Here is a 20843-nt window from a genome sequence, read left to right as displayed (position 1 = left end):
CGCCGCCCCGTTCCGTCAAGCTCCCCCTAAGCAACCAAATCCCGACGCGGTTAGCACCTAAACAGAACCAGGGAATACCCACGACGACGCTCAACCTCTGAACCCTCCCGTGCAACCGCAGCGCCGCCGTAATCACCTCGCCGGAAAACCCCGTTCTCGGCAACCGCCTCGGGGCGGCTATATATAGCACCCCGAGCTTGCTCTCGTCCCCGCACACCTCCTCTACCTCTCCAGACCTCGCCAAGTCCCTGGAAGGGCCACGAGGAGCTCTCCTTCCCCGACTCCGGCCACTTCATTCCGCCTCGGCCCCCACCGTGATTCACTCCGGCGCCCTAACCTCGTCAGATACCTTCTCATGCTATCGCGAGTCTAACCCCCTCCCCAATTCCACCTCCGCAGCTCTCTCCGGCGAGATCCACGACCACCCGAATCGCCGTCCGCCGGAGCAAGCGTCGCCGCCGACGTGGTACTCGCCGGCGACCACCACCACCTCCCAAAGACGCGGAATGGCGCCCTGAACACGCAGGTACTCTCCGATCTCCCTGCCTCGCCGTGGATCGCTGCCGGCGACCACCGCGGCTCTCGGGCGCCGACGAGCCCCGACTCCCTCGTTTGAAATTTCAAACCTGACGGGTGGGACCCGCCCGTCAGCCTCTCCTTTGTTTTTTTGAATCGTTTACTGAAAGCGTACTCTGGCAAATACGCTTCCACTCTGAACCGTTTTTCTGGATTTTTCTGCAAAGCCCCCTGGAAGTTTTCTGTTTCATTACAGTTGGGTCCTTGGGTGAAAACCCTTATAACTTTTAATCAGAAAAGTATTTTTGATTAATTCTTTTTCTGTTCTCTTTAGATTTTTGTATAGTTTTTGATCATATTTATTTGAAATATATTTGGAACACTTTTCTGTACACTCACGGTATTTACGTTGCATACCTATTTTTCTTATACCGTAGATACCGGAGGAGGTGACGGAGCTGCAAACTTCGCACAGTTAGACTCCGACTACTCCTAACCAGGCAAGCATGTTTGAACTCTTGATATGATGAGTGTTGTTGCATGTTTGTATTTTAGTATAGTTTTGGCATGTTTATGAACATCACTTTGAATGTTATATCTCATGCACATAATCGGAAAGTAAGTTTCGGAAAGCATTATGTTGTTGGATACATATTTGCATAGCCATGTGTTGGCATGAGGATGGGTAAGATGGCAGTGTTATGACATGCTAGTCTTATGCCAGATTATTTGACTTCCGTGTCATCGTGAAACAAATCACATTTCCATTCATTCCTTCCTATACTGTCACATGTTTTCCGAAAGGAATATGGCATAGTAAGTTGCAAATCGTTTTCCTGGTACACACCAAATAGAGAGGCCGGGGTGAGGGTTCCATGGCCCTGGATTAAAGCCCGTCATCCGGTAAGGGGGCATGGGTGTTTCCGGTTGGGACCGAGAAAGGGGCACCCCTTAGGGCGCGCGTATAGAAATTTGATCCCATGCTATTCGAGGTTGTGGCCTCCCCGTCTCAAAGTTTTTCTTGGACGTTGTCCAGGGTGATTCCTGGCATCTTGTGGTGAAATGGGTGTGTACTAGTTAAATGTGTTTCTACTGAAATACCGTAAACGGAACTAGTCCTTCGTGACTACGGAAATCCGTTGGCTGTGGTCAGTTCATCCAAACTCTGTAGAGTCTCAAATCTTTCAATTATCTTGTACTTTGTTCAAGTACTATATTCATCTTATCTTGTCAGGTATCAGCCTCAGTGACAAAAACTCTGGTGGGATTTATGTGTGATAAATCCGGTTAAAAGATTATTCTTGTGGATGGACTAATCTTGTTATTTACATTTATTACAAGCCCTGTCTACGATTCGCTCAGACGTCCGACGGTGGCATACCTGTTATTTACTTTTGTTATAGGCCCTGTCTGCGATGTCGCTCAGACGTCCGACGGTGGCATACCTGTTATTTACTTTTGTTATAGGCCCTGTCTGCGATGTCGCTCAGACGTCCGATGGTGGCATACCTGTTATTTACTTTTGTTATAGGCCCTGTCTGCGATGTCGCTCAAACATCCGACGGTGGCATACCTGTTATTTACTTTTGTTATAGGCCCTGTCAGTGATGTCGCTTAGACGTCCGACGATGGTTTTTCTTTTAAAGCCCTTTATGTGATGTCGCCCAGACGTCCGACTGTGGCATTTCTTTTAAAGCCCTTTATGTGATGTCGCCTAGACGTCCGACTGTGGCATTTCTTTTAAAGCCCTTTATGTGATGTCGCCCAAACGTCTGACTGTGGCATTTCTTTTAAAGCCCTTTATGTGATGTCGCCCAGACGTCCGACTGTGGCATTTCTTTTAAGCCCTTTATGTGGTGTCGCTTAGACGCCCAACTGCGGCTTGCATTTTATTTATTTACCTTTCGAGGTGTCGCTCCAGACACCCGATCGGTTTTCAGTTATTTATTTTGTTTATCAAGTCCTGCAACATTACCGTTGTTATATGAGCATCATCCTTTATTCATGACGCATTCATGCATTCATTGATTATATCTTTTGTCCGAACTATCTTGCTAGTACTTTCAAAGTACTCACCTGGCTTGTTGATTTGGCCAGATGTTGATGAGGGCGATCTCATGGATGAAGAGTTTGAAAGCGAGTCCAACGCCTAGAGGAGTCCCAGTCAGTTCCGTGCGATCCTGTCTTGGTCATTGTATTATCCGCTTCCGCAACCCCCGAATAAATCCATCGAGCCTCACCTCGACGCTCGATGGGCTGCCAGTAGAAGTCAAGTTATCCTCCACCACTTTATATGCGAGCTAGTAGCATACCACCACACCCCTGTGCCATAACCGCCTTTATGTAAGATATCGGCGAGTTTGTAATAAATTGTTGAGCAGCCTCAGCTCAACCCTGTAATATATTTAATGCTACTGGTCATCTATTTATCAAGTATTTTTCTACCAGAAAGGATGACTTTTCCTATACTGGGATTTAAAGATCGATTTTCTCAATATTTATTTATTGGAAAAGTCGGTCGTGACACGCCTTCGACCACACCGCCGCCGCCCGCCGCCTTCGACCACACCGCCGCCGCCCGAGGCCGCCCCCTCGACCTCACAGCCGCCGCTAGAGGCCGTTGTCAACCTCACTGTCGCCTCCCTCGAGCTCGCCGCCGCCGCCCTCGACCTCACCGCCACTGCCCGAGCCAGAGCCTGCCCTCGCCGCCGACCATAAGGCTATGCCTCTCCTGTCCCTACCCTCCTATTTCTCTCTGCTAGGGCAATTATATATATGTTGATACTGTGTTGATGTTCATATGAACCCTAGGTGTTCATATGAACCCTAGGTGTTCATATGAACCCTATATTTTTTTAGGGCAGTAGGCATTTTATAGCATTTAGGAAAAATGATTAGCAGTTTTTTTAGGAAATTAGCTAGGGCAATTTTTATGAAATTCCTAAACACTAATTCCATTTAGCTTTAAACTAATAGAGGGTATATAAATAATAGTAGCATTTAGATTTAAATTAACAGAGGGTATAAACAAAAAACACTTAGCTATAAAAAAATATTTTGACTACGGACCTGAATTTGTTCCAAATTTCATTCAAATGAAATTTGAATTATTTGGACTATGGACCTGAATATTTTTGAAGAAATTGGGTGTAGGTACTAAGGTCTTGCTGTGGAAATTCTGGTGAGGTCAAAAGGGTTAGAGAAAATGTAGTTCCTAGACTTTTAGCTTTAGACAAAAAACAAAAGTATTTAGCTATAAATAAAAAACAGTCGCTATGGCATTTAGCTATAAACAAAAAACAGAATTATTTTTCTTTTCAAAAACTTGGTCAAACAGAACAGTAGCTATATGTCATTGATGTTCATTTGCATATTCCATTATTGTTGATTATATCTTTTCATTGAAGTGGCCATGTTATATGCAAATTCCTGAATAGTGTTTGCTCATGTTATATCTTTTCATTGAAGTTGTTCGATTGTGCCCAAGTGGCTTTGTTGTTTCCAGGGAATGATGCTGAGTGGCCTATGTTTCGCCGGAATGTTGATTAATTTCTGTTCCGGCAAATTTCAGGTTCTCGATTTCTCCACTTTTTAGCAAAGGTCATGCCAAAATTTTCCGTGAATTTCGGCACAACTTGTGCTACAAACTAGGACATATCGAGTGCCCGGGATTTGCCGCACCAGGAAGGAGTCAACATTCCTGCAAAACAATAGTCCTTTTTATGTCATTATTCATTTTATTAGGTCTAGAATTAATTGACTAGATTTAATCATAGGAAACATGGCTAGCAACGATGAAGGACAGGGTTCTGGTGATTGCGACGACGTCTACCGGGCGGCAGATGAATATTTTAGCCTTACCGACGATCAACCGATGTTGTTGCTGGGCCCACCGGTGGCATCGGGGACTGAGACCGACACATAGACCTGTGCTGAGACTGAGACCGGCGCTGAGATTCAGACCGGCATGGAGACCGGCGCTGAGACCGGTGCTGCCTCGGGGAGCGGAGCCGGTGTAGAACCGAAAGCAAAGAGGCAACAGGTTCCTAACAAACTCAGCACTACTATACTGGTGGTCACGGAGGTGGATGACGGCAATTTTGAGCCAAAGGCGCCGGAGGAAGCGCGCGCGTGCTACGGCAATCAAATAGGCTGCATCGTACGGACAACCGCCACCATCAACGATGAGAAACTACAGAAGATAGAAAATATAAGGAACTCCCTCCAAAAGAAATTTCACCAGATATTCTTGTTCCCGGGACGGAATGAGAAGGATTATGAAGATCCAGACGAGGACCCGACAATGAAGAAGATAAACAAACACGCCATGACCAAGTTTAGCGACGCGTTGGCCACCTGGAAAAATCGAGTGAAAGAAAAGATCAACGACGGGGAACCCTACTCCGAGATTGTAAAGGATAATCCGACAATCACGGAAGAGCAGTTTCAAATATTCAAGGAGGCTTGCGAGGCCGAAGCTTCCAAAAAAAGTCTAAGTACATGAAGGGGCTTCAAAAGAGGAACATTGGGAGCCACCACCTCGGAAGCCGTGGTTACGACGGAAAGAGGTCCAAATGGGCCAAGGAGGACGGGAAAGCCGCGAGTCTGGGCATCCCAGACCCCTTGGCGGATTTCACCGTCCCGCAGGAGCGTGACGTCCTGAGGGACCGGCACCGTTGGGACCCAGTGAAGAAGGTTTACGAGACAACACCGGTCATTACGGAGTTAATGAGACTGCTAGTAATTTTAGTTCCTGATCAATTCGACTGCACACGTTAGTTATATTTGTAAACGATCCTTGTGCCTTTTGCAGAGAGAGCAGCACCGGAGTGCGGCCGAAAGCGACTCGCCGTCGGAGGCATTCAGTAAGGTTTTCTCTGCAAGCACTGAAATTATAGGTGATAGATAGTTTTGTGATAAGATAAATAGTAACAAGCAAAAAGTAAATAAAGTAAATAGAGTGCAGCAAAGTGGCCCAATCCTTTATGTAGCAAAGGATAAGACTGGACAAATTCTAATAATGAGGAAAGAGCTCCCGAGGACACATTGGGAATTATCGTCAAGCTAGTTTTCATCACATTCATAAGGTTCGCGTTTGGTACTTTGATAATTTGATATGTGGGTGGACCGACACTTGGGTACTGCCCTGACTTGGACAAGCATCCCACTTATGATTATCCCCTATTGCACGCAATCCACAACTACAAAAAAGAGTATTAAGGTAAACCTAACCACAACATTAAACATATGTCCTCAGGAACAAACGTAACTACTCACAAAGCATATTCATATTCATAATCAGAGGAGTAATAATATGCATAAAGGATCTGAACATATGATCTTCCACCAAGTAAACCAATTAGCATCAACTACAAGGAGTAATCAACACTACTAGCAACCCACAGGTACCAATTTGTGGTTTTGATACAAGATTGGATACAAGAGATGAACTAGGGTTTTGAGAGGAGATGGTGCCGATGAAGATGTTGATGGAGATTGACCCCCTCCCGATAAGAGGATCGTTGGTGATGACGTTGGTGATGATTTCCCCCTCCCGGAGGGAAGTGTCCCCGGCAGAACAGCTCCGCCAAAGCCCTAGATTGATTCCGCCAAGGTTCCGCCTCGTGGCGGCGGAGTTTCGTCCCGTAAGCTTGCCCACGATTTTTTCCATGGTAAGGGTGATGATATAGCAGAAGATGGACGCCGGAGGCCCACCAGGGGGCCGAGAAGATAGGGGGCCGCGCCCTATAGGGGGGGGGCGCACCCCTTGTCTCCTGGACAGGGTGTGGGCCCCCTGGCCTATTTCTTTCGCTCATAAATTCTTAATAAATCCAAAAGGTTGTTTCGTGGAGTTTCAGGACTTTTGGAGTTGTGCAGAATAGGTTTCCAACGTTTGCTCCTTTTCCAGCGAGAATTCCAACTGCCGGCATTCTCCATCTTCATGGTAAACCTTGTAAATTAAGAGAGAATGGCCATAAGTATTGAGATATAATGTGTAATAACAGCCCATAATGCAATAAATATTGATATAAAATCATGATGCAAAATGGACATATCAATGCTGCACCGGCAGCTAGCACGCCGCGCACTACCGCAGTACGGCCTAGATGCTCTACACGCTAGGCATCACCGGTGGAGAAAGCACGGGAAAGCGCACGAGAGAGAGGAAGAAGAGAGAGCCAGAGGTAGAAGAAGAGACTGACAATGGACCCCGGGTCCACCTGTCAGCCAGAGAGAGCACTGTGCTCTCGGGTGCGACCAACGTATTTCGGTAATTTAGATATTTAATCAATTTTTTTACTATAATCAATAGTAGAAATATCCCGTAGATTTTTCCACGCAACGCCAGTATTCCACACTGTATTTTTACACCATTTAATTGCCCACTTACTGTATCCACGTTTTAATTGCATGAGTAGGATGGTTATTTTTGTGATATTACTTTGCGATGGTAGGAGTAATATTTTTTTTTCAAAACAGCCCTTAGCAAATCTCGAGGACGAGATTTTTCTTAAGGGGGGTAGTGTTGTAACACCCCAAAAATTTAACCATTATTTATCAATTAAATTTTTCCTTGGTAAATTAAAATTTTATTTCTGGATTTATCTTTTGATCTCAGAACTACTCTTTTCTTTGTTATTGTGGAGTTTTTACCCCGATAGAAAACCTTTCAAAAATATTATTGGACTTGTATACCCTCTCAAGAAACATTTCTTTTATCAGTGGAATTATTTATATGATTATCTTCCCTGAGCTCTATTTCTTTTAAAAATGATTTTTCATAAGTTTTAGAGCCTCCTTTGCACTACAATCCTTTCAAATACTCCTTGACAAATTCCACCAAAATTTGGGGATGACATGTGAGGTTCCTAAATCACTTCTATGCAAATACCTCTTTTAATCATTTGAAGATTTTGAGCCCTACCTCAAGTTTTGAAATCTGGATCAGTTTGTGGTTTGCATTGCAACCTATTTAAATATTTCTTTAAAAATCACATAAAAATTTGGAGATATCAGTAGATGCAAATAATTAAACTTTATGCAAAAACCCATGAGTGTTCTTTGAAAATTTTGAGCAAATCATCCTCTTTTGCTCTCTGGCCCAGTTGGGTGTTTTCTACTCCAACCATATTTTAACTTGCCCTTTTACCCATGATTCTTTCTCCTACTTATAGACCACTCTACCAAACCATTAAGTCCATAAGATTGGAGCCATTGAAATATTTTTGGCCCATGCAATGATAGCCTTTAGTTTCTGCCCAGATTTGGTTTTCTCAAAAACTTGCACTAAATAGTTTCTGGTTTTGCCCAACTAACCGTGCCACCCTCTCTATCATCTAAAGAGACTATGATCTAGAGTTTTTAGCCACCCCAAGAATTGCCTAGATGACCATAGCATTCTGTCGAACACCTTGAGTGTATGAACAGAATTGGCATGAACCCTAGTTTGCATTTTTAACCTACTTGCTTTGCCTAACCAGCATTTCTCATGACTCTACCTTAGTCTATAGCCCCACCCTGCTACACCTCATGTCAATTAGAGCCTCCTGGCATGCATTGGCATTTTGCCGAGCACCCCGCGTGCATGTTCTCGGCGCGCCCAGAGCGCACGTTTTGCACGCGCGCGCACCGAGCCGCCGCGTCTCACTGCCGCCCTTCCCACGCCCGTGCTGACCCTTGGCCACTCACAACCATCGTGCCCGACCACTCCCTCGCCGTAGAGCCACCCCTGGCGCCGTACAGCGCCGCCGTCAGGCCGGCCATGGCGGCTAGCTGACGGCCGCAGCAGCCCCTGCCATGGACGGCGCTGCCCAAGCTACATGCGTGTGCCAGCTACCCTCTGGAGCAGCTCGAGCTCATCCACGAGCCTTCTGCTAGCACCCATCGCCGCCATGTCGCCCTGCAGCAACAGAACGACGGTTCACCGTCAATCTTATCCCGGCCGTCGCGGAACCGACCTCGTCCGCCTATAAAAAGGACCCCCGAGCTCCTCCAAACCCCCAGGCCACCTTAGGCCACCCCTCTAGAGCCACCACCGTCAGCAATCGACGGGGGAACGCTTTCTTCCTCGTCTCCGGCCAGTTCGGCCGCCGCCACGCTCCGGTGCCGTTCGCTGCAAGCAGAGCCCCCCCCCCCGTTCAACCAGTGCCACCACCCTCTTACCCTCGACCGTGTGGAGCCACCCAATCACTCAGCTTCGACAGGGAGCCACCGTAGCCCAAGCCCCCAATCCTCCCGAAGCCACCGTCCGCCGCAGAGCTTGCCGCCAGCGACTCCCTTCGCCCCCGCCAGCCTTTCGACCACCGGGAGGACCGCCCTAGACTAGCGGATCCATCCCCGCCCTTGGAACCCTGCGGAAAGCTGTCGTTCGTCGACGGCGATCGCCGGAGCCTTGCTCCGCTCGGGCAGAGGAGAAAGGAGGCGGGCGACTGGTCAAACCTGACCAGTGGGCCCAAGGGACCCACTATCAGTGACCCCTAGCCGGTCCACGCTGGCAAAGTGAAAGCGTAAAACCCAGCGTACGCTTTCCCCCCGAACCGTTTTTTTTCTTTTTCTGTTTCTTTTATTTATTTTTGTTAAAACAGAATATTGACTAAATTTTGACTGACTGTAACTTTTTAAATATAAGTCCAAATGATTTGATTCTTTTTCTGTTGTTTCTCAAATTTTGTCTAGTTTATTTTAATATTTATTTGAAAATTTTCTAGACAACTTTTTTGTACTGTTTTGAAACTATTTGTTAATTTAAAAAAATTCAAAATAGGATTTTCGAAGAAGAAGGCAACTTTCAAAAAGTGCACCCCTCTTGAATACACTTGAAGGCAAGCATTCTGAACCCTGGCATAATATTCCTGTGTGTGTTGTTTGATATGATTACAACATGACCTTAACCCGAAGTATTCATTATTTTATGTGATGATATGATCATACTCGTGAGTGCATAATGAATGTTCCTTGCTGTTGGAACTTGATATGCTTGTGATAGCAATCACCCTCGTATGCCTTTCATGCCCATCAGAAGGAATCCGGGAAAGCCTCTGTTTTGAGTAGACACGAGCTTGTCTCCAGTCTTCGTCGAGACTGTTGTGTCCGGTATGGCATAGTGAGGTATGATGAGAGGTGATTCTGTCTGTTGGTTGAAACATATTTGTTATGATAATCATGCAGGGAATACTTAAACCTCCTGAGTCGGCTGTAGATCGAGTCTTGTTCCAGTAACCCCCATACTTGTTTCGTACTACCACTTGTCCCTGCCCTAGGTAGGGTATGGCTCAGTAAGTTGTCAACCCCTTTCTAGCAAACACCGTACAGATAGGCCATGGTGGAAGATACCGGTTGCATCCGGTAGGCATGCCACCTGGTCCGGGGGCATGGGTGTTTCCGGTTGTAGCCGAGGGGGTAGCTCCCTAGTTTGCGCGCGTTAAAATTTTTGTGATCCCATGCTAATTGAGATTGTAGCCTCCCCACTTAGAGTTTTGCTTAACGGGTGTCGTGGGTGATTCCAGACACCGGTAAGTCTAGCTGGTGTGTGCGGTCAGGTGTGTTTTCAATTAAAAGACCGTAGACGGAATTAGTCCCGATGGACTAATGGAATCCGTTACTCGTGGGTAAAGAGTACACCCTCTGCAGAGATTATATCTATTCGAATAGCCGTGTCCATGGTTAAGGACTACAGTCTGGGATGGGTCAAGTGTCGGTCTTAGTGTCGGTCTTCGGAGGAAAAACTGCTAAACCAGAACATTGATTATGACCTGTGACATATTATGATTATGATTATTGTTATTGTGGACTAACCTTTTACATTATTTGAATTATTGGGTATCCCTGGGACAGTTCTACCTCCTGGATATTCACTCTGATTAAACTACTTATAAGCCCTTTATGTGGTGTTGCTCAGACGCCCGACTGTGGCATGCTTGTTATTTATATTACTTATAGGCCCTTTATGTGGTGTCGCCGAGACGCCCGACTATGGCATGCTTGTCATTTAAATTATTTATAAGCCCTTTATGTGGTGTCGCTCAGACGCCCGACTGTGGCATGCCTGTTATCTAAATTATTTATAAGCCCTTTATGTGGTGTCGCTCAGACGCCCGACTATGGCATGCATTATATTATTATCCTTTCGAGGCGTCGCTTCAGACACCCGATCGGTGCATTCTATTCCTACTCCATTATTGCATATTCATGTTGTATATGAATAGCCTGCCTGTGTCCATCATTGATTTTATTTTATGACTGACATTGTGATTATAGAATATTTCAAAGCATGATTATCATTTGTTATATGATACCAGTGTTCATAATGTTTGCGAGTACATTCCAAAGTATTCACTGGCTTGTCCCTGGCTATTGTCTTGGCTAGATTTCTTGCACGGAGAGGAGCATTGCAATGACAGCCCCGGAACCTACGCAATGATGATAGCAGCCTCGCGAAGATAGGAGTTATCCAGGTCAGCTGTTCCTGTGGGAAATGTAGTCCCATAGACGCTGATGAACCACAAACCGCTTCCGCCATCAGCCACTAGAAACATTGTGTTGTACTCATAGTCCAGAATGGTCTTGTACTACATATTTTGTATTTTTCCTTGGAGATTCTGTATCAAGTTGGTGTCTCATCAGCACAAGGGCCATTTTCTGGGAAATTAATATCCAGAAAATCTGGTCCTGACATCCGTGCCATCGCATCAACTTGGCATGCTCTTTGTTTCTGAACAGATGTTTGAACCGTGGTATTATAGGAGCATACCACATCACCTTGGCAGGAACCCTCTCCCCGGAGCGCTCGCCGTCAACATCACCAGGGTCATCTCGTCTGATCTAATATCGCAATGCACCACATTTAGGGCATGAGTTCAAATCCTCGTACGCGCCGCGGTAGAGGATGCAGTCATTAGGGCATGCATGTATCTTCTGCACATCCAATCCTAGAGGGCATACAACCTTCTTTACTGCGTACGTACTGTCGGGAAATTCGTTATCCTTTGGAAGCTCCTTCTTCAATATTTTCAGTAGCTTCACAAATCCTTTGTCAGGTACACCATTCTCTGCCTTCCACTGCAGCAATTCCAGTATGGTATGGAGCTTTGTGTTGCCATCTTCGCAATTGGGGTACAACCCTTTTTTGTGATCCTATAACATGCGATCGAATTTCAGCTTCTCCTTTTCACTTTCGCACTGTCTCTTTGCATCAACAATGACCCAACGAAGATCATCATTGGGCACATCGTCTGGTTCCTCTTGATCTTCAGCTTCCCACATTGCAGCATCACCATATTCAGGAGGCACATAGTTCTCATCAACCTCTTCTTCTTTGCTGTCTTCCATCATAACCCCTCTTTCTTCGTGCTTTATCCAAACATTATAGTGTGGCATGAAACCCTTATAAACCAGGTGGGTGTGAAGGGTTTTCGAGTCAGAGTAAGACCTCGTATTCCCACAGCTAGAGCATTGACAACACATAAATCCATTCTGCTTGTTTGCCTCAGCCACTGTGAGAAAATTGTGCACGCCCTCAATGTACTCAGTGGTGCGTCTGTTACTGTACATCCATTGCCGGTTCATCTGCATGCATTATATATAATTAAGTGTGTCAAAAACCTTTACAGAACATCATGAATAGATAAGTGACCAAATTAATAGAAGTTCATCATCACATTAAATCCAAAGTACATACATAGTTCTCATTGAACAACATATAGCTCTCTAGAGCATCTAATTAAACCATACATTGAAACTATCTAAAACATTTCAATGCAACAACAAATGCGATCATAATCGCAACTAAGGTAACAATTGATCCAACGGCATAATGATACCAAACCTCGGTAAGAATGTCATATTTTCTAATCTTTCTAATCTTCAAGCGCATTGCATCCATCTTGATCTTGTGATCATCGACGACATCCGCAACATGCAACTCCATTATAATCTTCTCCTCCTCAATTTATTTCAATTTTTCCTTCAAGTAATTGTTTTCTTCTTCAGCTAAATTTAACCTCTCGACAATAGGGTCGGTTGGAATTTCCGGTTCACATACCTCCTAGATAAAAAATCTATGTCACGTTGGTCGGCATAATTGTCATAAACACTAAATAAAACAAATAGTTATAAAAGATAATATATACCACATCCGAATCATAGACAGGACGAGGGCCGATGGAGGCAGATATCAAAACCATCGCACTATATAATAACAAACAATAATAAAAGTAAGAAAATTACACAAGTATCTATCTAAATCATACAAGTAAGAACTTTTTTCTTGTGGAAAGAAGATAAGATCAAGAGGCTCACCAAAGTGGTGCCGGCGACGAGATCGGTGCGGGCGATCGACGACTGTGAGGACGGGGAGGGGATAGGACGAATCGCCAAACGTAGAAAAATCTCGAGGAAAATGGAGCTTGGACAAGGAGCTTCGAGAGGTGAAAGCTTAAGTGTAGCTCGGGCATTTCATCGAACACCTCATGTGCATAGGAGGTGAGCTAGAGCACCGCAAATCTCTCCCACGGCCGGCCAGAAAAACATAGCACTCTACTACTCTGTTCGCAGGCGAGGGGGTATATATAGGCATCTCATTGGTCCCGGTTCATGGCTGGAACTGGGAGTAAAGGACCCACTTTGGTTCCGGTTCCATCCACGAACCGGGACCAATGGTTGTGGGCCAGGAGCGAGGCCCATTGGTCCCGGTTCGTGTTTGGAACCCGAACCAAAGGGTGCAGACGAACCAGGACCAATGCCCCACGAGGCTCGGCCGGCCCCCTGGCCTCAAAACCAGGACCATTGCCCCCATGGGTCCCGGTTCGTGAGTGAGCCGGGACTAATGGGCTGGCCCGGCCTAGACCAAAGCCCTGTTTTCTACTAGTGTGATGGCCCACAAGTATAGGGGATTAATCGTAGTCCTTGCAGACCTTCACAAGAGAGAAACAGAAACTTGGACTCAAAGCTCTGAAATAGTATGATATGCTTCTCTGCTACACTGCTACTAAACTAGCCAAAATTATATCGGAGATAGGGACTAAACAATGTGGTTCCGAAGCCACAAGCATGCTTTGGCTGTTTTCCTCCTCTCTAAGTAATGAATGAACTATCTGTTTTCTGTTGTCTTCATACTGTTTGCAGGGCCGTTTGCTTCATCATGCTGCTTTCTTGCTTCCTTATCGAATCATGAAGCACCGACAATGTGCTGATTTCTTAGAACCTTGCAGGTTTCCATGGTAGTTCGTGCGCAACGAGATATTGACATTAGGATTTTTATTTTTTTACCTTGGGAGTCTGACGATTTACACCGTGATTTTTCTTCCTTGAGGGTTCATATTTGTCTTTTGACGCGTACACCAGCAAGGCACATCGACTGCATTACCCAGGATTCATTGTATGGCTGTTACTGTATGAGACTAAGACCCCTCTGGCATATATAGAGATATTGTTGTTAAAAGGTAGGCTAGTAGTTGTATAAACGTGCCATGTTGTCACGTATATTGTATGCGTGAGTTGTAAATAGATGACGCAGGTTGATAGCATAGGATTAACATTATCTTGTATAGCTTGGACTAGGGGGAAAGTCTGGCAACAACCTGCGCATGATGTACTTGATCCTATGTGTATTTAACATGAATGCGTCCCAGCCAGGAAGGCATGCACTTGCACGCTTTTCCTTCTTCTTTCCTGGTATCAAAGTTGTCCTCGAGCTCATACATGGCGACGTCTTCAAGTTCCTTCCCTGCCTTGCCATTTGCTCACGCCGCCACTGAGAAGCTCAACAAGGACAACCAAGTGCTGTGGCGAGCGACCATGCTCTCCACCATCCGAGGAGCACAGATGGCGAAGTACCTTGACGTCGAGCAGCCAGCACCATCCATACAGATCGACGTGACCTCGTCTGATGGCAAAACCATAACGAAGGCAGCAAACCTGGAGTTCCAAACCTGGTACGCCCAAGATCAGCAAGTTTTTTAATGCCTTCCGACGACTCTCCCTCATGAGATAGCCATCCAGGTTGCATCATGCCACACTTCGACGGAACTCTGGAACATGGTTGAAGGGATACTCGCATCTCGCACCCGTTCCCAGACCACCAACGTCCGGATCATCGCCAACTTGCTGAAGAGAAACTCCTCCATCACCGACTACATCAGGAAGATCAGGTCCCTCTGTGACGAACTGATCATCGCGGGGAAGAGGGTGGATGAGGAAGACATCGTCTCCCACATCCTAGCTGGGCTCGAAGAAGATTCCGAGCCGATGGTTTCTGCCATGTATTCCCGGGTGGAACCGGTGAATGTGGCCGAGCTGTATCCACAACTGCTCAGCTTTGAGATGAGGCTAAACCTTCGTAGTAGAGGACCGCAGTCCTTTGCCAACCCTGCCACCCGAGGCCGCAAGTTTGCCGGCAGTGGTGGTGACCGCGGTTGCAGACAAGCCGGCGCTACTGGTGATCGCGGCGGCAGCAGCTACTCCAAGTCTGGAGGTCACGGCGGTGGTGGACATGGCGGCAATGGTGGTAGTGGGGGCAACTACAACAACAATGCCTTTGCGCCTAGGGTGCATTGCCAAATCTGTGGAAAGATGGGCCACCCAGCATGGAAGTGATGGAAACGCTATGATGAGTCCTACCAAGGAGGTGAAGAGAAGTTGGCCAATCTCGCGGCACCGCAATACGCAGTGGACACCAACTAGTATCTTGACAGTGGTGCCACCGACCACATCATAGGCGACCTGGAGAAGCTTGATACGTCTCCGACGTATCTATAATTTTTATTGTTCCATGCCAATATTCTACAACTTTCATATTCTTTTGGCAACTTTTTATACTATTTTTTGGGACTAACATATTGATCCAGTGCCCAGTGTCAGTTCCTGTCTGTTGCATGTTTTATGTTTTGCAGAAACCCCATATCAAATGGAGTCCAACGGGGATAAAAACGGACGAAGAATTATTTTGGAATATTTATGATTTTTGGGAGGAAGAGTCAACGCAAGACGATGCCCGAGGTGGCCACAAGATAGGGGCGCACGCCCACTTAAAGTGGGCGTGCCCCCCACCCTCGTGGGCCACCCGTAAGGCGGTTGATGCCCTTCTTTGGCCGCAAGAAAGCTAATTTTTGGAAAACAATCTGGGCGAAGGTTTCAATCCAATCGGAGTTACGGATCTCCAGATATAAAGGAAACGGTGCCAGGGAAGAATCAGAGAACGCAGAAACAGAGAGATATATCCAATCTCGGACGTGCTCTCGCCCCCTCCCACGCCATGGGAGCCAAGGACCAGAGGGGAAACCCTTCTCCCATCTAGGGAGAAGGTCAATGAAGAAGCAGAAGAAGGGGGGGGGGCTCTGCCCCCCTTGCTTCCGGTGGCGCCGGAGCGCTGCCAGGGGCCATCATCGTCACCGCGACCTTCACCAACACCTCCATCATCTTCACCAACATCTCCATCACCTTCCCCCTTCTATCTATAGCGGTCCACTCTCCCGCAACCCGCTGTACCCTCTACTTGAACATGGTGCTTTATGCTTCATATTATTTTCCAATGATGTGTTGCCATCCTATGATGTCTGAGTAGATTTTCGTTGTCCTATCGGTGATTGATGAATTGCTATGATTGGTTTGAGTTGCATGTTTTATTATTGGTGTTGTCCTATTGTGCCATCTATGTCGCGCAAGCGTGAGGGATTCCCGCTGTAGGGTTTGCAATATCCTTATGATTTGCTTATAGTGGGTGGTGTGAGTGAATAGAAGCACAGACCCGAGTAAGTAGGTTGTTTGCGTATGGGATAAAGGGGACTTGATACTAATATGTCTCCAACGTATCTATAATTTTTGATTGTTCCATGCTATTATATTACCCCTTTTGGATGTTTATGGGCTTTATTTTACACATTTATATCATTTTTGGGACTAACCTACTAACCGGAGGCCCTACCCGTATTGCTGTTTTTTTTTCCTATTTCAGTATTTCGAAGAAAAGGAATATCAAACGGAGTCCAAACGGAATGAAACCTTCGGATCGTGATTTTTGGAACAGACGTGATCTAGAGGACTTGTAGTGCAAGTCAAGAATCAGCCAAGGCCTCCACGAGATAGGAGGGCACCCCCGCCTATAGGGCGCCTCCCCTGTCGCGTGGGCCCCTCGGGCGTCCACCGACGTACTTCTTCCTCCTATATAAGCCTACATACCACGAAAACATCCAGGGAGCACCCGAAACACAATTTCCACCGCCGTAACCTTCTGTATCTGCGAGATCCCATCTTGGAGCCGTCGTCGGCGTTCTGCCGGAGGGGGAATCCACCACGGAGGGCTTCTACATCAACACCATAGCCCTTCCAATGAGTTGTGAGTAGTTTACCATAGACCTACGGGTCTATAGTTATTAGCTAGATGGCTTCTTTTCTCTTTTTGAATCTCAATACAATGTTCTCCCCCTCTCTTGTGGAGATCTATACGATGTAATCTCTTTTTGCGGTGTGTTTGTCGACATCCAATGAATTTTGGGTTTATGATCAAGTTTATGTATGAATAATATTTGAATCTTCTCTGAATTCTTTTATGTATGATTGAGTTATCTTTGCAAGTCTCTTCGAATTATCAGTTTGGTTTGGCCTACAAGATTGATCTTTCTTGCCATGGGAGAAGTGCTTAGCTTTGGGTTCAATCTTGCGGTGTCCTTACCCAATGACAGAAAGGGTTGCAAGGCACGTATTGTATTGTTGCCATCGAGGATAACAAGATGGGGTTTATATCATATTGCTTGACTTTATCCCTCTACATCATGTCATCTTGCTTAAGGCGTTACTCTGTTCTTATGAACTTAATACTCTAGATGCAGGCAGGAGTCGGTCGATGTGTGGAGTAATAGTAGTAGATGCAGGCAGGAGTCGGTCTACTTGTTGCGGACGTGATGCCTATATACATGATCATGCCTAGATAATCTCATAATTATTCGCTTTTCTATCAATTGCTCGACAGTAGTTTGTTCACCCACCGTAATACTTATGCTATCTTGAGATAAGCCTCTAGTGAAACCTATGGCCCCCAGGTCTATCTCCTATCATATTTCCTTCCAATCTACTTTTATTTGCATATTTACATTTTGCATCTATATTATAAAATGCCAAAAATATATTTATCTTATCATACTATCTCTATCAGATCTCACTTTCACAAGTGGCCGTGAAGGGATTGACAACCCCTTTATTGCGTTGGTTGCGAGTTCTTTGTTTGTTTGTGTAGGTGCGTTGGACTTTTGAGGAGCCTCCTACTGGATTGATACCTTGGTTCTCAAAAACTAAGGGAAATACTTACTCTACTATTGCTGCATCACCCTTTCCTCTTCAAGGAAAACCAACGCAAGCTAAAGACGTAGCAGATACTTTAAAGCTATGGTTGGGTTTTACCTTAATGATCTTTAGTAGTTGCGGATGCTTGCTAGAGTTCCAATCATAAGTGCATATGGTCCAAGTAGAGGAAGTATGTTAGCTTATGCCTCTCCCTCAAATAGAATTGCAATAGTGATTACCGGTTTAGTAACGTAGTCAATTGCTTAGGGACAATTTCACAAATCTCACCACCACTTTTCCATACTCGCTATATTTACTTTATTGCTTCTTTATCTAAACAGCCCCTAGTTTATATTTATGTGCTCTTTATTATCTTGCAATGTTATCCTATCACACCTACAAAGTACTTCTAGTTTCATACTTGTTCTAGGTAAAGTGAACGTCAAGCGTGTGTAGAGTCGTATCAGTGGCCGATAGGACTTGAGAGAGTATTTGTTCTACCTTTAGCTCCTCATTGGATTCGACACTCTTACTTATCGAAAGAGGCTACAACTATCCCATATACTTGTGGGTTATCAAGACCTTTTTCTGGCGCCGTTGCCGGGGAGTCATAGCGTGGGGTGAATATTCTCGTGTGTGCTTGTTTGCTTTATCACTAAGTAATTTTTATTTTTGGTTCTTAGTTGTTCTTTATCTTTAGTTATGGATATGGAACGCAAAATACCAAAAAAAATAGGTGTACTTGCTACTCATAGAGATGGGGTAACTCCTAAAACCACCGATGCTCATTATGTTCAAGATATTATGTACTACTTTGATAATCCTGAGAAAACCCCATCCAACTTTATAATGGGAGACACGTTGGATCAACGTGAATACTTTAGGGATTATCACTCGACACAAAAAGGGAAACTATTATGGGATCAATTTATTATGTTGAGTTAGTATGCCCGGGATCTATGCTTGAGATATGATGTTACTTGTTTCTCTAGGATGAAGGCTCCACACCTTCCCTTTTCATGCAAATTTAATGATAATGAAACCTTAGCTTCTTATGCTAATGGTATATATGATTACTATGATGTGGAACAAATAGAAGAATTTGTTGCTTTTAAGGCTGCTTATGAAATTGAATCTTTGTTTGAAAAGTATGAAGCTTTAGATGATGATGTTTATAGGCCTGAAAATCTTGCTATACTTAGATATTGCTAAGAAAATTATGAATACAATTACTATATTAATGCATTTATTGAGAAAGTCTCCGCTGTCCCAGAGGAGACTAATATTTTGCAGGAAGCTATGGAAGAAGAAATTTATGAAACCGTGAGCTCATTGGATGAAAAAGATGATGAGTGATAACCCACAAGTGTAGGGGATTGCAACAGCTTTCGAGGGTGAGGTACAACCCAAATTTATTGATTCGACACAAGGGGAGCCAAAGAATATTCTTAAGTATTAGCAGTTGAGTTGTCAATTCAAGCACACATGGATAACTTAATATCTGCAGCAAAGTATTTAGTAGCAAAGTAGTATGATAATAAAGGTAACGGTGGAAAAGGTAAAGATAATAGTTTTTGGGTTTTTGTAGTAATTGTAACAGTAGCAACGGAAAAGTAAATAAGCAAAGAACAATGTATGAAAAGCTCGTAGGCAATGGATCAGTGATGGATAATAATGCCGGATGCGATTCCTCATGTAATAGCTATAACATAGGGTGACACAAAACTAGCTCCAATTCATCAATGTAATGTAGGCATGTATTCCGTAAATAGTTGTACGTGCTTGTGGAAAACAACTTGCATGACATCTTTTGTCCTACGCTCCGTGGCAGCGGGGTCCTAGTGGAAACTAAGGGATATTAAGGCCTCCTTTTAATAGAGAACCGGACCAAAGCATTAACACATAGTGAATACATGAACTCCTCAAACTAGGGTCATCATCGAGAAGAATCCCGATTATTGTCACTTCAGGGTTGTCGGATCATAACACATAATAGGTGACTATAGACTTGCAAGATAGGATCAAGAACAAACATATATTCATGAAAACATAATAGGTTCAGATCTTAAATCATGGCACTCGGGCCCTAGTGACAAGCATTAAGCATAGCTATGTCATAGCAACATCAATCTCAAAACATAGTGGATACTAGGGATCAAACCCTAACAAAACTAAATTGATCACCGTCCAGCAAGCCTACAATGGAATTACTCACGCACGGCGGTGAGCATCATGAAATTGGTGATGGAGGATGGTTGATGATGACGACGGCGACGAATCCCCCTCTCTGGAGCACCGAACGGACTCTAGATCAGCCCTCCCGAGAGAGATTAGGGCTTGGCGGCGGCTCCGTGTCGTAAAACGCGATGAAACTTTCTCTCTGATTTTTTTCTCCGTGAGACGGAATATATGGAGTTGGAGTTGAGGTCGGTGGAGGTCCAGGGGGCCCATGAGAGAGGGGGCGCCCTATAGGGGGGGCGCCCCCTGTCTCGTGGACAGGCCGTGGGTTTTCTGTCGCCCAAAAATTCTTATTAATTCCAAAAAGTGCCTCCATGGATTTTCAGGACATTTCGAGAACTTTTCTTTTCTAAACATAAAACAACATCATGGCAGTTCTGCTGAAAACAGTGTCAGTCCGGGTTAGTTTCATTCAAATCATGCAAGTTAGAGTCCAAAACAAGGGCAAAAGTGTTTGGAAAAGTAGATACGTTGGAGACGTATCAACTCCCCCAAGCTTAAACCTTTGCTTGTCCTCAAGCAATTCAGTTGATAGACTAAAAGTGATAAAGAAAAACGTTTACAAACTCTGTTTGCTCTTGTTTTTGTAAACATGAAAATTCAGCATTCAAGTTTCAGCAAATATTATGAACTAACCATACTCACAATAACACTTGGGTCTCACAATTACTCATATCAATAGCATAATCAGCTAGCGAGCCATAATAATAAAACTCGGATGACAACACTTTCTCAAAACAATCATAACATGATATAACAAAATGGTATCTCGCTAGCCCTTTCTGAGACCGCAAAACATAAATGCAGAGCACCTT

General features: G+C 44.9%; 1 pseudogene; it reads left to right on the top strand.

The window, feature by feature from the left end:
• Positions 1 to 14697: 14697 nt before the first annotated feature.
• On the top strand, positions 14698 to 14836 carry LOC119290342 (annotated as a pseudogene).
• The last annotated feature ends 6007 nt before the right edge of the window (positions 14837 to 20843 follow it).

The sequence above is a fragment of the Triticum dicoccoides genome, chromosome 4A (assembly GCF_002162155.2).
Source record: "Triticum dicoccoides isolate Atlit2015 ecotype Zavitan chromosome 4A, WEW_v2.0, whole genome shotgun sequence".
Classification (NCBI taxonomy): Eukaryota; Viridiplantae; Streptophyta; class Magnoliopsida; order Poales; family Poaceae; genus Triticum; species Triticum dicoccoides.
This window is presented reverse-complemented; position numbering and strand designations above follow the sequence as displayed.